Here is a 14,287-nt window from a genome sequence, read left to right as displayed (position 1 = left end):
ATTCAGCTGTAGGATTCCTACGCACAGCAGACTAAACTGCTAATTTTCACGGTAGCACCACCAGTTACTGACCAATTCCGGTAAACAGGTATATTGATGTCACACCTCTCAATTGGATTTCTGCTAGCTTCTTCGTCATAATTTAGATGGTTCTTTTGGCTTTTCTGTATACGTATTGGTGACATACAATTTCATTGTGGTTATTGATTTTTGTCAAAATTAGTTTAGCGTATTTTGTTTAATTTGCTGCCTTTTTTGCTTGAACATGTCAGATTCAAGCGCACCTGGAGTTAAGTTTTGTGCAGATGGCTGCAAAACTAGGTTATTTAAAGAAGTATACAATCCTCACTCTAGATGCACTAAATGTAGGGGTCAGGAGTGTTTGAGGGAATTAAGATGTTCTGTAAGTCAGGACTGGGAAGAGGAGAAATGGAAACTGTGCATTTCACATAATAAGAAAGTGTTGGAAGATAGGAACAAAAAGGCAGCATTTACAGCTGATAGTAAGGCAAGTGTAGCTCCTTCTCCTTCCCCTGCATTAGCAGAGACCTCTACTCTTGCTTCTCCTATTCCTGGAAATCTCTCTCCCATTCTCAGTCCTCCAACTCCTTCACATCCTACTCCTTTGCCAGCTTCCTATGTTGCATTTTCTGATACCATTGCCAGTCTCAAATCAAGGTTTGAGAGGAAGTTAGAGTATTTGGCTAGTACTATGATGGAGTTAGGTGCCTCCATGAAATCATTCATGGAGAAAAGTGAGGTAAAAGTGCCTAGTGCTAGTGCAGTGCAATCTGAAGGGGTGGTTGTCCGTCCCTCCAATTCTCCTAGACAAAGGTCACTGTCCCGCTTCCCCACTTCGGGGAGAAGATATACTGGAGGTCCAAGGGAGACTGACGGTCCTTGCCTGTGGGCAATCGCTCCCTCTGTCGATCCTGAAGTGTCATATCAGGCATGGACTGAGGGCCGTTGGAAAGGCATCTCTTTTAGTACGCAGTTATCATCGGATTCCAGTAGTTCGTCTCCTCCAAGTTTGCGTAGTTCCATGGCCTCTCGCCCTCTTAAGAGGTCATTAGCAGTAGTTGATGAGTCCCCTATCCCTGTCAAGAAATCTAGGGTTACAGTTTCCATTCCCTGCATGCCTATTAGTCATACTGTTTTGACATGCGCCTCAGTGGACTCAACTGAGGAACAACAGGTGTTGGTGCCAACAAAACAAGCAGTTCCCTCTCAGTCAACTCAATAAACTTCGACTACGAGTCCAAAGCCTGCTTCTATATAATGACATAAGTCTTTGTTATCTGTTCCCAGCAGAAAGATCCTGTTTTGGGTCCTTTTCGACAACACAGGCCGAGCCAAGAAGGAGGTGTCCAAGAATACCATTTCATTTTGGCTATATTAGGTGATTAGGTCAAGCCTACTCCTCATCTTCAAGTTCTGTTGCCAGTACCATGCATGCAAGAGCACGTGACCTCAAAGGAATAAGTTCTTCCTAGGCTTTTAAGAACTTGTCTATTAATAAACATTACCTTAATATAATTTATCTAGCCCTAAATCCCCAAAAACCACACCAAAATTTACCACATTGGCAACCCTGTTACCTCCTATTCTGTCCGCCAGTTGGCAACACTGTCGTTGACAGATACAAAAACCTTCCCTCAAATCAGTTGTTAACGAGCGCCCGTGTTGTTTACATCACGGCCGCTCTTTATGAATTTCCTTAAACATTTTTGTGCCTTTAAAGCTTTCATTATTTGTTAAATGAGACTTTATGTGAATTACCACTCACGCATTACATCACGAAATAGTGAATTAACTTTGATTTCTGTTGTGGTTCTTATCTTAAATTACGAACTTTTGCGCTACCCGGAACTACTGACCTGTCCAATTCTACAATGGATTACCAAGAAATTACGATGCTTCCTTCTGCCAGCAACATCAGGAACTGCCCGGTTTGTGGGACAAGGATGAGTAGCAGGGAGTATGAACCCCATGACATTTGTAGCTCTTGTCGTGGACAGGTTTGTGACTTGACTTCTCGTTGTGACGTATGTAAGCCCTGGTCTGACGAGGATATGACTGCTTATATGAAACGCCAAACAATCTTGCAGCGTAAAAGATCGGTTAAGGAGAAAAAGAAATCGATTGCTAGAACTGTATCTAACGAATTCTTTGACTTGGGCGCTCATGGTTCTGGCTCTTCGGTTTCGGTATCGTACGACTCCGATTCCGAATTAATTGATGCTTTGCCCCCTGTACAACCGGTAATTAGTGAAGTTATTTCTGATGTAGATTCAAAGATTTTGGCAATGGAAACTACCTGGAAACAGAATTTTAAGAAATTACAGCTTAGTCTAGATAGAGATATTTCAGCTAAGTTTAACAATCTGTCAGAGAATTTTCAAGAAGCCTTTACTAGAATGTCTAACACACTTTTAGATTCATGTTTTCAGCTCCTCGTCAGGTACCTGTCGACAGCACCATGGGTAACGGTGCGACAGATACCCCGGCTTGTGAACCCCGTCGTGGCGAAGGCCTAGGGGGGATCCGGTCCGGGCAGGTGCCTAACGAATCTTTACCCAACGTGTCCCTGTTAGTCCCCGTAACAGTGCCAAAGGGCGCTTATTTAGGAGAAGGGGGGAGGGATATTAGTGTCAGACCTAAGATAGCTAGTCGTCAGGATTTTACTTCAGGGGAAGTTTCTAAGTTAGGATCTGACGATGATGATGATGATGACGCGGATTCGTGTGATATTGATGTTTCCTCGAATGGATGTCATGATGTAGAATTCAAGAAACTTTTTGATTTAATTTTGAGTTTTCTTCCTCAGGCGAGGCCTAAAGAGCAGAAGCAGCCTCTGCCTCGTTGTATTACAGAAGGGATTTTTCTTGACGGTCCTTCCCGGTCACAGGAATTTTACGTTTTCCCTTGCCCAGAGGTTGGCGAGAGTGAGGGCGGACGTTGCCGCTAAACTTTCGAAGAAAGGTGATCGGGGAAGGGAAGAGGAAGCTCTCTTCTTCTTCTACGACACCGGAGAGGAGTTTACCAGGTGGCGGATGATTCTTCATTCTCTCGACCCCCCAGCCAAATACCTGATTTTGTCCGACTTTCAAGTCAACCCTTGCCTTCTAAGGCTTCGGTCTCTGTCTCAATTGAAGATTTTTTTTTATTGCTATGGAGTCTGATATGAGCTCCTTACAAGAAGCTCAATCCTTCAATATGTGGGTCCTCGGAGGGCTTTTAATGTATATCAAGGACTCCGGGTTTGTTCCTCCTGATGCTCCTCTTTTGAGAAATTCTGCTCATCCATTTCAATCGCTTCTGTACATCAGAACGAGCTTGCCTGCTTCAATGCAGGCCTTTCTTGTTTCTCTAAGGCGTAACCTGTATTTGTCGCAGTTACCGTCCTCTGTATCGGAGATTCAGAGAACCCGTCTGTTGTCCTCTTCTCCTTTTGGCGATTTCCTTTTCGATATTTCTGTGCTTTCTGAGGTTTTGAAGGAACAAGGTGATGCCTCTTCCCAAGCTCACTGGGCCATATCAAGGGCTTTTTCCTCTGGTCTTCCTCCCGTTCCTTCAAGGAGTAAGCGTAAGTTTAGGACCAGATCTGTACCTTCTGCTCCAGCCCTACAACCTCCTTCTGGCTCTTTTTTCCAGAGTACATCTCAGGTTGCTGGTGCCTCTTCTTCATCCTCTGGTGCTCACCCTTTGAAACGCGGGAGAGGTTCTTGGCGTGGCTCTAAGGGCAGAGAAAGAGCTCAACCTCCAGGAGGACCTTCTTCTTCTTCTTCTTCTTCTTCTTCCTTGTCTCTGCGTAAGAATTGCGGAAGTAGGAGTCATCACCTCGCCTGGAGACCGCAGTAGGAGCTTGTCTCTCCCGCCATTGGTCAGCTTGGCAGGGGAGAGCGGTGGATGCTTGGGTGGTGGAGGTCCTGAAGGAAGGTTACCAGATCCCTTTTGTTTTCCAGACCTCCACTTTCAAATCGTCCTCTCGAGTTCAGCAGTTATTCCCCTCACTCAATCAGGGGTCAAGCCTTGGAGAAGGAGCTTTCGGCCCTCTTGGAGAAGGATGCCATAGAGCGAGCTCCTCCTTCTCCCGGGTTTTACTCTCGGATGTTTTGTAGTTCTAAAGGCCTCGGGTGCCTGGCGCCCCATCATAGATCTTTCGGTTTTGAACAAGTTCATTCTAAAGTCCAAGTTCAGGATGGAGACGGTCCAGACTGTTCTTTCATTCGTCAGGAGGGGGGGACTGGATGATTTCCATGAGTTCTGCAGGATGCTTATCTGCAAATCCCCATCCATCCAAGAAGCAGACCATACCTTCGGTTTTTCACGGACTCGGGAGTTTTCCAGTTCAAGACCCTTTGTTTCGGCCTCACCACTGCTCCACAGGTCTTTTCTCGGGTGATGGCTCCTGTTTCAGCTATTCTGCATCAGTTAAATGTAAGGATGCTTCGGTATCTGGACGATTGGCTAGTCCAGGCCGAATCTCTAGAGAAATGTCTCCGGTCGAGGGAGATAGTTGTGTCTCTTTGTGTCGAGTTGGGCATTCGTGTCAACTTCGACAAGTCCAATCTAATCCCTTGCCATCATTGACTTATCTGGGGATTGTTTTGAATTCCCAGATTTTGAGGGCTTCTCCCGCTTAGAAACGGATAGACAAGCTTCTGAGTCTGATCGAAGAATTTTTGTCCTCCGTAACGCAGCCAGTTTCTCTTTGGAGGTCTCTCCTGGGCCATTTGTCATCCCTCATCCAACTGGTTCCTGGAGGTCGTCTCAGAATGAGGTCCCTTCAGTCGACACTTCGCCAGTCATGGGATTTCGTGTCCGAGGACACGATAGTCGCCTCTTCTCCACAATGTCGGAAGGATCTCCGTTGGTGGATGCAAGTTCACCGCCTCAAGTCAGGGACATCTCTTCTTTCGGTTCCTCCGAACCTAATGTTTTGGTCAGACGCCTCGGATCAAGGTTGGGGCGCACACCTGGGCTCCGAAGCCGCTTCGGGCCTTTGGTTAGAGGAGGAGAGGATCATGTCAATAAATTGGAGGGAACTGAAGGCAGTGTACCTAGGCCTTCTTTCATTTCAGGAACAACTGTTGGAGTCGGTTGTCGCGATCTTTGTCGACAACACCACAGCAGTCTCGTACTTGAGAAACCAAGGCGGCACACAGTCGGATCTTCTCACTCAAGAAGCCCGATCAATCCTGTGTTGGGCAGAAGACAGGGGGATTACGTTGGTCCCTCAGTTTATCCTGGGCCATCACAACATCTTAGCAGACGCCTTGTCGAGACCGAACGAAGTTCAAGGGTCGGAGTGGACACTTTGCCAGGAAGTCTTCGACAGCCTCAGGAAGAAATGGCCTGTCACAGTCGATCTGTTTGCCACCCCACTGAATTTTCGGTGCCAGATATTCTTCGCCCCCTTACCAGACTCCTCAGAGTGCCGGGACAGACTCTCTTTTGCAGGACTGGGAGGGACTTCAAGCCTATGCTTTTTCCTCCGTTCTCTCTGGTGAGGTCAGTCCTCAACAAAGTGAGGGCAACCAAGCGTCTGAATCTCACCTTGATCGCCCCCTTCTGGCCACAGAAGGAGTGGTTTCCCGACCTTCTGGAAGCACTGGTGGAACCCCCCATTCGCCTGCCAGAGAGACCAGATCTTCTCAAACAACCCCATTTTCATCGGTTCCATCAGAGGCTCCACATGCTCATCTTCATGCCTGGAGACTGTCAGGAGGTTCTCCAAGCACGAAGGGTTCTCCTCCAGAGTGGCGCGACAGTTGGCTCTTGCCAGACGGCAATCAACCATAGTAAATTATCAGGCTAAATGGTCGGTTACAGACGTTTGTGTAAGTCTCAAGGACATTCAATTTCTAGACCTTCCTTACCGAAAGTAGCGGAGTTTTTAGTTCATTTACATCATGACAGGGCCCTGTCACCTTCGTGCATTATGGGTTATAGGTCTATGCTTTCCTATGTTTTTAAGGCAAGGCTCCCTGAGATCTCTTCATCTTATGTCATTAGAGATTTACTTCGATCTTTTTCCCTATCTCGACCCAGGCCGCAGTGTTCGCCTCCGACATGGGACGTTAACAAAGTCCTTCAAGCCTTAAGGTTCCCTCCGTTTGAGCCTCTGAATTCTGCCAAATTTAGGGACCTCTCTTCTAAGACACTCTTCCTTGTCTCACTGGCTACAGCCAAGAGGGTGGGTGAACTGCAAGCACTCTCTTTTCTGGTTGCCAGATCTGGACAAGACATGATTTGTCATACTTTCCTGAATTTGTCGCAAAGACTGAATCGTCTGATAATCATATTCCCAGGTCTTTGCCGTACTGAAGTCGCTGGTCGACTTTGTTGGTAATTTAAATGAGGAATTGGTTCTTTGCCCTGTTAGGGCGCTCTCATGTTATTTTACGCCGCACGAAGGACATTCAGGGTCGTCCCCGTCATCTGTTTGTTTCACCCCGAAATGTCAAGAGACCTATTTCAAAGAATGGTGTATCCTTTTTTCTCAGAGATCTGATTGTTAAAACTGGTGGTTCGGCTGCTGGGGAAGACCAGACGCCGAGAGCACACAGTATTAGAGCAGTTGCTACATCAGTAGCTTTTATGAAGAACGTCTCAGTCGCCAAGGTGCTTGAGGCGGCGACTTGGCGTTCTAATTCTGTTTTTGCCTCTTTTTACTTGAGGGATATTTCTCTCGTTCTAGGCGACCTTCGTTCTTTGGGCCCTCCCGTTGGTGATGGCAGGACAGGTCGTCAGACAGGAGAATTAGGTAGTCTTCCTGTTTTACGTTTGGTTGCTACTTGTATATTATTCATTAATTTTTGTTTTGTTGTATATATTTTTTGTTTTTGTATTATAACCCATGGCAGTTTTTGACGTAGTTATAATGGGAATTAGCCAGTTTGGTATTTAGGTGTTGTTGATGACAAGGACTGACTGCTTGGCAACTCATGCTGCCTTCCATTGTCAGTGTGAAATGGTTCCAGCCACTGGGTTGTCGGCACTGGCGACTACGCTTCTCCCAGAGTCGATGCTGACCTAGGACTAGCCACTGGTTCGCTTGTCCTGACGACTCCTGCTTCTTCCACTGTCCTGGACAGGGAATTAGTCGATGGATCGTCTGGCTTGATCATTGGTGACTTCGCTCACCATCTACTTTTTGTCTCACCTGTTTTCTCGGAGTCAGACACTCGTGTGAGATCAGGCGACATTTAGTAGCCCTGAGTTTCTTGTTGACGAAGTCGGTTGCGTTGATACACCCCCGATGATCGTGTAACATGAGACCAGGTTGGACTGTCAGGCATTCGTCCTTCGGGACTGAATCGCCTTTTTGCTCCGCGCTCCTTTCTCTTGGCACCAGAAAGCTCGAGTTAGGAGTTGCTCATGAGCCGATTCGTTGCTGGCGACGTTGGGTTGCGTTGATACACCCCAAGGTTTGCTTAGCTTTGAATCGCCCAGACAGTCCAGACAACTCATCCTTTAGGGAAAGAATAGTGCTTGATAGTCTTCAGGGTGCAGCCTTGCTGTCCGCAATTCGTCTGACTGGTCACCTGGTCGGTCACCTGACTTTAGTTTACAGACGGACTGACTATGCACTTACTCCTTGTCCTGTGCTACCGCAGTTTGGTGGCATTATGGTAGGAGACTTTGAGTTGTTAGTATCTTAGACCTTGGGTTGAGTTTTGACTGCCTATGATATATATTTCTTTGTTTGTTTTCTCCTATTCTGTCCGAAGGGGAAATTGTATTCAGATTCCCTCCTCCTTTTCAATGTGGTTAATCGGGCTAGATAAATTATATTAAGGTAATGTTTATTAATATGGAATTTTTATTCTAAAATTAATATTAATAATACTTACCTGTATAATTTATCTAGTCCCACCCATCCTACCCCACGATCTGCCTATCACAACTGATTTGAGGGAAGGTTTTTGTATCTGTCAACGACAGTGTTGCCAACTGGCGGACAGAATAGGAGGTAACAGGGTTGCCAATGTGGTAAATTTTGGTGCGGTTTTTGGGGATTTAGGGCTAGATAAATTATACAGGTAAGTATTATTAATATTAATTTTAGAATAAAAATTCCATGTTCATAGGATTTTGAATGCTGGTTTCTGGATTCAGCAAACCACTTTCACTTTCTTTTACCGAAAGGATATTGCCCACAAATCCTTGGACACTTTTTCCTGGTGTCTGGAGGTGGCTGCCCAACAAGTTGTGTAGCTCATCCAGTGCCCTTGGCAGGACAGTTTGTACCATGCCTAAGGTGATTGTGTGGAAGAGAGAATGAGTGAGATGTCTGGTCTCTTTCTTTCCCTTTTTTCCCTCCTTCATTCCTATGGGTTGAAAATTAAACACACACACTGGAACTGGCTTGATGCAGCTGAGTTTTTGCAGACTTACTGTTACACTTTTTTTTTTTTTTTTTTGTTCCATACAACATACAGTCAAACCTCTGATTTTGTACGCCCTGGTTTTCATATGATTCGGTTTTTGTAGACTTTTTCCAACAAAATTTTTACTCGGGTTTTGTACATATCCTTGGATTTCGTACACCAAGAAACACTCATTCCAAAACCCGCCATGTGACTAGGCACCATACCAAGTGCCCAAACAAAGCATCCCGTGTTCGCTTGTGGCTCATTCTGCTGTTGTGTTCTTTGTTTGTTCCGATACGTAATACAAACCATCGGTCCTTTAACAATAGGAATGGTAATCAGCGGCAGCTGGAACCGGTCATAAGCTTCGAACAAGGAGGTTCGGTAGTTAACTGCTTGTCCAACAGTCGGTGGTCCCGCACGAATGAGAGGTGAAGATTCACTTTGCTATCGGCTGCGCTGGGTGATAGACGTGTTGTTCGCCACTCTGCCCGCTTTTGTCATATGCTTTGGAAATACTTCATTGTGATTTATTATCTTGCTTTCTCTTTTGCTGTGTGCTTGTGTATAAATAACATGAATACTTGGTTATTTTTTTATTATTATTGCTTGAGTGATTCAATGGATTCCCGCGAGCCGGAGAGACCCCCGCCCCCCATCAGCCGCAGATTGTGCCCTGTTGCGGAGAGCCTTAAGTCTGCGGCCTTTTGATCCCTTTATGAAGTAGATCCCCATGAATTTTGTACTCTGTGTCGAGGGCGTGAGTGCACTCGCACGAGCCTTGTGATATATGTGTTAATTGGTCGGAGGAGCAGTTGGAGCGTTATGAGGGGAGGAAACGTCGAAGGGTTCTCCGGTTACTCCCTTGGTTGCGGACACGTCTTCCTCTTTCTTCCCTCCATCACAGCTTCCACGTATGGCTCCTTCCCCTTCGGGGGGTGTCTTGCTCCTCTTCCCTCGATCAGTCGAGCGTAGAGGAGGGAGCGAGATACCCTGACATGCAATTGTATTCAGGGTCTTCCGTTCGGTGGGGTAGGGACCTGTCCCCCACCCCCACCCCCAGGCGACGGGGAACGCCCCCATTAACCAGACACTTGCTTCCTCAGGTATGCCTACCACGGGGGACGATCTCGGCCTGGTCTGGTACTCGCAAAGGCTCCAGGGGACACCGAGCGTTCAGGGGCTGCTGTGTCATCTTGCGAGGGGTTCCAGGCCGGTGACCCATGGACCTGTGACGACTACAACCACTACAGTGTTGATGCCAGGGTGTGCTACCCCTCCTCACCTTGTGTATACGCAGCATGTATCTATGGTGACCCCGACAGCTGCTGTGCAGGCGCCGCTGTTGGGAGTGCAGAGGAGGGTCGTCACGCCGCCGCCTGGTTTTGCCGCTCTTGCTCCAGCCCCTGATTTCCGGTGTCCCAAGAGCTTGCCGCTAGATCTGCTGCCAGTGCCTAGGATACCGCTGGTTCCTGCTCAGCCTCCTGTTCCTGTGCTTGCCGCTCCCGTACCAGTCCCTGCCGCCGTCGTTCCTGCCCATGGTCTTGCTGCCCCCACCCCAGGTCCCTCCAGACAGGTCCAGCCGGGCCCTGTTGCTTCAGCAACTGCCCCGGCTCCGTCGTGGATGGAGGACCTGATGGTGGTCCTGAGGAAGCTGACAAAGAAAAAGAGGAAGTTGTCGTTGTCGTCTTCTTCGTCGTCGTCCCCTGCCACTTCTTCCCCTTAGACTTCCAAGGCCCCACAGCCGAAGAAGAAGAAGAAGGTAGCCTCTTCCCCTCCTAAGAAGTCTCGCTCTGAGACCTCTAAGGGTCTGTCCCACTCCGATGGGACGGTTGGGGCCTCCGCTGGTCCTCCTGTTCCTTCGGGAACGGAGCCCGTCTCTCCTTCCGCAAGGAAGAAGACGGGGACCGGAGGGGCACCGGCTAACACCAGTACCTCCTCGCCTGGTGCCAGAGGTTCTGCCTCGACGCCAGGTACCATCTCGGCCTCTCGTTCGCGAGAGGTACCGAGTGTACGGTCGCCCATGGGTGACCGTGCAGCCAGGGTCCAGGCAGCCGAGCCTGCTCGCCGCCAGGACCCAGGCATGGAGCAGAAGACTGAAGGGAGTCGCCCAGGTGACTCCTGCCAGACCGGCGATCGCTCTTGTGGTGATCTGCCACTACCCAGGGTTGACACGATGGTCCCACTGGACCGTTCGCGGGTTGAGGCAAGGAAGAGGTCCCCCCGGTTGCCAGGACCAACCTGGGCTGGTCTAGGCAAAGTGGCGTGCCATGAGGACAGGCCTCGCGCCCACTGCGACAGTGGACTCTACCGATCCCCTGACCGCCGCTACCACCGGGACTGGGTGGATAGGGGGACCGGCAGCAGCTCTCCTGACGCTCGGGACCGTCGCCGTGGTTCTCGGTCCAGTGGTTCTCCCCATGGGCGCCGCGTGACCGGGCTTGCAGCTCAATCGCCACCGCGGGTTGGCGATTGCCTGCAGCCCCCCCAGCACGCCGGTTCTGCCGGTGGGCAAGGGGGGAGCGTCAGGTCTTCCTCTCCTATCCCTTCAACTTCCTCAGGCTACACCGGGAAGAGCGAGGTGATTAGGAGCGATCGCGAGGAGCGTGCTTCTCGCGGTCTCTCTACAAGGGCCTATGAACCTGGCACGGTCCTAGGACCGACCAGATCGTACACACAAGTGGAAGGAGGAGACCATGAGGGGTCTGTTGCGGTTCCTTTCTCTGGAAGGAGGAGGGTCTCGGGAGGCGTTCTCGCTGGAGGGACTTGATGGTCCATCTCCGCAGGACACAGTCACTCCTGAGATCCAGAGGTCGTTTGCTGATGTTATTGCGCTGATTTGTCAGCACAATGACCTCAGGGAAGGATCGCCGATTCCACCCTCCGAGCCTACATCTAGGCTGGAGTCGTTCTGGGGTCCTAAGAAGGAACCCAGGACGACGGTGGGTCTGCCGCGATCAGCCTTGGCCGACAGTGTGCTAGGCCAGGTGGACTCTCTTGTCTCCGGACAGGAGGTTTCGCTTCGGTCCGGCAGGTCGTCCATGCTTCTTCCCCCACCTCTACTACGACAGAGGCGTTTCTATGTGCCAACGGAGGAGGACCCTCTGCCGCCCAAACAGGTTAACCCGGAGCTGGCTAGGCTAACTCTGGGGGTGTCTCTTCTATACCTGCTGTCAGAGAACCTCTGGTTCTTGCAGCAAGAGGCACTTGCGTTGGAATCAACTGCCATGGCAGCATTCCAAGCAGTGTCCTGGTTAGACCCGTGGTCTTTCACAGTGTCTAAGGTCGCGGCCTCCTCGGGAAACATCACTCCTGAAGGGGACCCGGCTTTCGTGAGACTGTGCCAGTCTGGAGGTAGGGTGATTTCCTACCTGGCCCACCAGATGGCCAACCTGTGGATGCTGCAGTGCTGCAGTGGAACAACGGCACACGGATGACAGCGACTGTCTTGTCCACCAGGCAGTCTCGAAGGCGGCTGGGCAGCCTCGAACCACTGCGGCTATGCCCAAGAGCTTGGCTAGCGCTTTCTCTGCGGCTAAGACGATTGTGTCGAAGCCGAGAGGAAAGACTCTGCCTTTGACTTCTGCAGTAAGGAGTGATCGTAACTAGCCCTCCTTCTCCCGAGGAGGAACCGGGAAGAAGTCGAAGAGAGGAGGGAAATGCTAGGGACGGCATTCCCCCTCACCTGTTGCCGGAAGTGGGGGTTGCCTGGCGAGCCATTGGGCAACTTGGCAGCGCTACGGAGCAGAGACCTGGATAGTAGATGTCCTTCGGGAGGGATATCTACTACCCATCAAGTCTTGGCCACCCCTCACCTCCAACACAGTCCATCTTCAGACGTATGTTACCGGTTCTGCCAGGGACATGGCGCTTCGGCAGGAAGTGGAAGCCATGCTGAACAAACGAGCTTTGGAGATCGTATTGGATCAGTCACCATGCTTCTACAGTTGACTTTTCCTGGTGTAGAAGTCCTCAGGGGGCTAGCTCCTAGTGATAGATGTCTCTCCCTTGAACTGATTCGTTTGCCACTCAGTTCACGATAGAAACGACATATTCAGTGCTCGAGTCCATCAGGGAGAACGATTTCATGCTTTCTGTGGACCTCAAGGACGCGTATTTCCAGATACCCATCCATCAGTCCTCCAGGAAGTACCTCCGCTTCATCCTCGACGGGATGGTGTACCAGTTCAGGGCACTTTGTTTCGGTCTCTCAACTGCCCCACAGGTGTTCACGCGAGTGTTCACTCTGGTGTCGGCTTGGGCCCATTCAGTAAGGATATGTCTTCTGAGGTATCTCAACGATTGGTTGGTCCTGGCGAGCTCCCGCTCACAGTTGCTACAGGACAGGGATCGACTCCTCGAATTTTGCCGCGATCTTGGGATCGTGTTGAATTTCGAGAAGTCAGATCTCGAGCCCAAGGAAAGGATGAAGTACCTGGGCATGCTGATCGATAAGGTAGGAGGGCAAGTCTTCCCCGCAGACTCGTGGATCAGCAGGTTCAAGGAGGCAGCAGGACGGTTCCTGTCCCTACAGGAGCATCCAGCTCAGCAGTGGCAGGTCGTGATTGGCCACCTGTCGTCTCTCGAGAAGTTAGTCCCTCATGGGCGTCCTCACCTGCGGTCTCATCAGTGGAGGCTAAAGGAGAGTTGGTCACAGGCAAAGGACCCGTGGTACTTCCCCGTGTCTCTCACGGAGGAGGTGAGCTGGACCTAGCCTGGTGGCTGGACGACGGGAACCTTGTAAGAGGAGTGCCTCTTCGCACTCCTGCCCCCCCCCCCCCCCCCCCCCCCCCCCCCCCCCCCCCCCCCCTTTTTGGAGATGTTGCTGTTTTCAGACGCGTCGACCGAGGGATGGGGCGCACACCTGGAGGAGTTGCTGGCTACAGGTGTGTGGGATCATCACAACAAGCACCTTCACATCAATGTCCTGGAGCTCAAGGCAGCGTTTCTCGATCTCCAAGAATTCCAGGACCGTCTGATGGGACACTCAGTGGTGTTAATGAGCGACACCACCACAGTAGTGGCGTACGTCAACAAACAGGGGGCCCTAGTGTCTCTCCCGTTGCACCAGTTGACGTTGCAGGTGCACGAGTGGGCTGTGGCTCACTCAGTAGAGCTGCCAGCTCGCTACATTTCAGGCAAGAGGAATGTAGTGGCAGACAAGCTCAGCCATCAGAATCAGGTGATAGGAACCGAATGGTTCCTTCACCCAGACATGGCGGTAAGGCTCTTCAACCTGTTGGGGCGTCCAGTCGTGGATCTGTTCGCCACCCGGCACAACAGAAAACTCCATGTTTTCATACAATCAACTTACCTGGCAAGATATATACATAGCTAAGACTCCGTCGTCCCGACAGAAATTCAAATTTCGCGCCACTCGCTACAGGTAGGTCAGGTGATCTACCGGCCTGCCCTGGGTGGCAGGACTAGGAACCATCCCCGTTTTCTATCATATTTTCTCTGTCGCCGGTGGTATCAACATTGTTGTTATTACCTCCTGACTTGGATTCTTTTTTCAACATTTTGATCAACGTTTTCGACTTTTGGATTTTTGGTGACGTATTTGGATCGTGTTTTGGCATTCGCTACTGTGGACTGGTTTTGGAATAACTCTTTGGATTTTTCTCAGTATGTCTGATTCTAATGTGAGTGTGAAGAATGTGTGTGAATGTAGGCTGCAGGGTGAGGATACCGAAAGCTTCGGTTGATCCTCACACTGTATGCCGTAAATGTAGGGGGGTGCAGTGTTCTGCTATTAACACTTGTAAGGAATGCGAGAGTTATTTGAATGCAGAAGAATGGAAGACTTTGACTTCTTATTTGAAGAAGTTAGAGAGGGATAGAGTTTAGAAGACTGAAAGGTGTGAATTCAAGGCCTATTGAGCCTTTCAATGATAATTCTAACCCTA

At 49.9% G+C, this 14,287-nt stretch overlaps 1 protein-coding gene across 5 annotated transcripts in view; it reads left to right on the top strand.

Annotated features, from left to right (window-relative positions):
* The window catches only part of LOC135217257 (phosphorylase b kinase gamma catalytic chain, skeletal muscle/heart isoform-like), a 294,050-nt gene that overhangs the window by 77,925 nt on the left and 201,838 nt on the right, over positions 1-14,287 (top strand). The gene's annotated exons all lie outside the window — the stretch shown is intronic.

This window comes from Macrobrachium nipponense, chromosome 7, assembly GCF_015104395.2.
Source record: "Macrobrachium nipponense isolate FS-2020 chromosome 7, ASM1510439v2, whole genome shotgun sequence".
In the NCBI taxonomy this organism is placed as follows: Eukaryota; Metazoa; Arthropoda; class Malacostraca; order Decapoda; family Palaemonidae; genus Macrobrachium; species Macrobrachium nipponense.
Note: the sequence above shows the minus strand (reverse complement) of the source record. Positions and strands in the feature narration are given on the sequence as shown.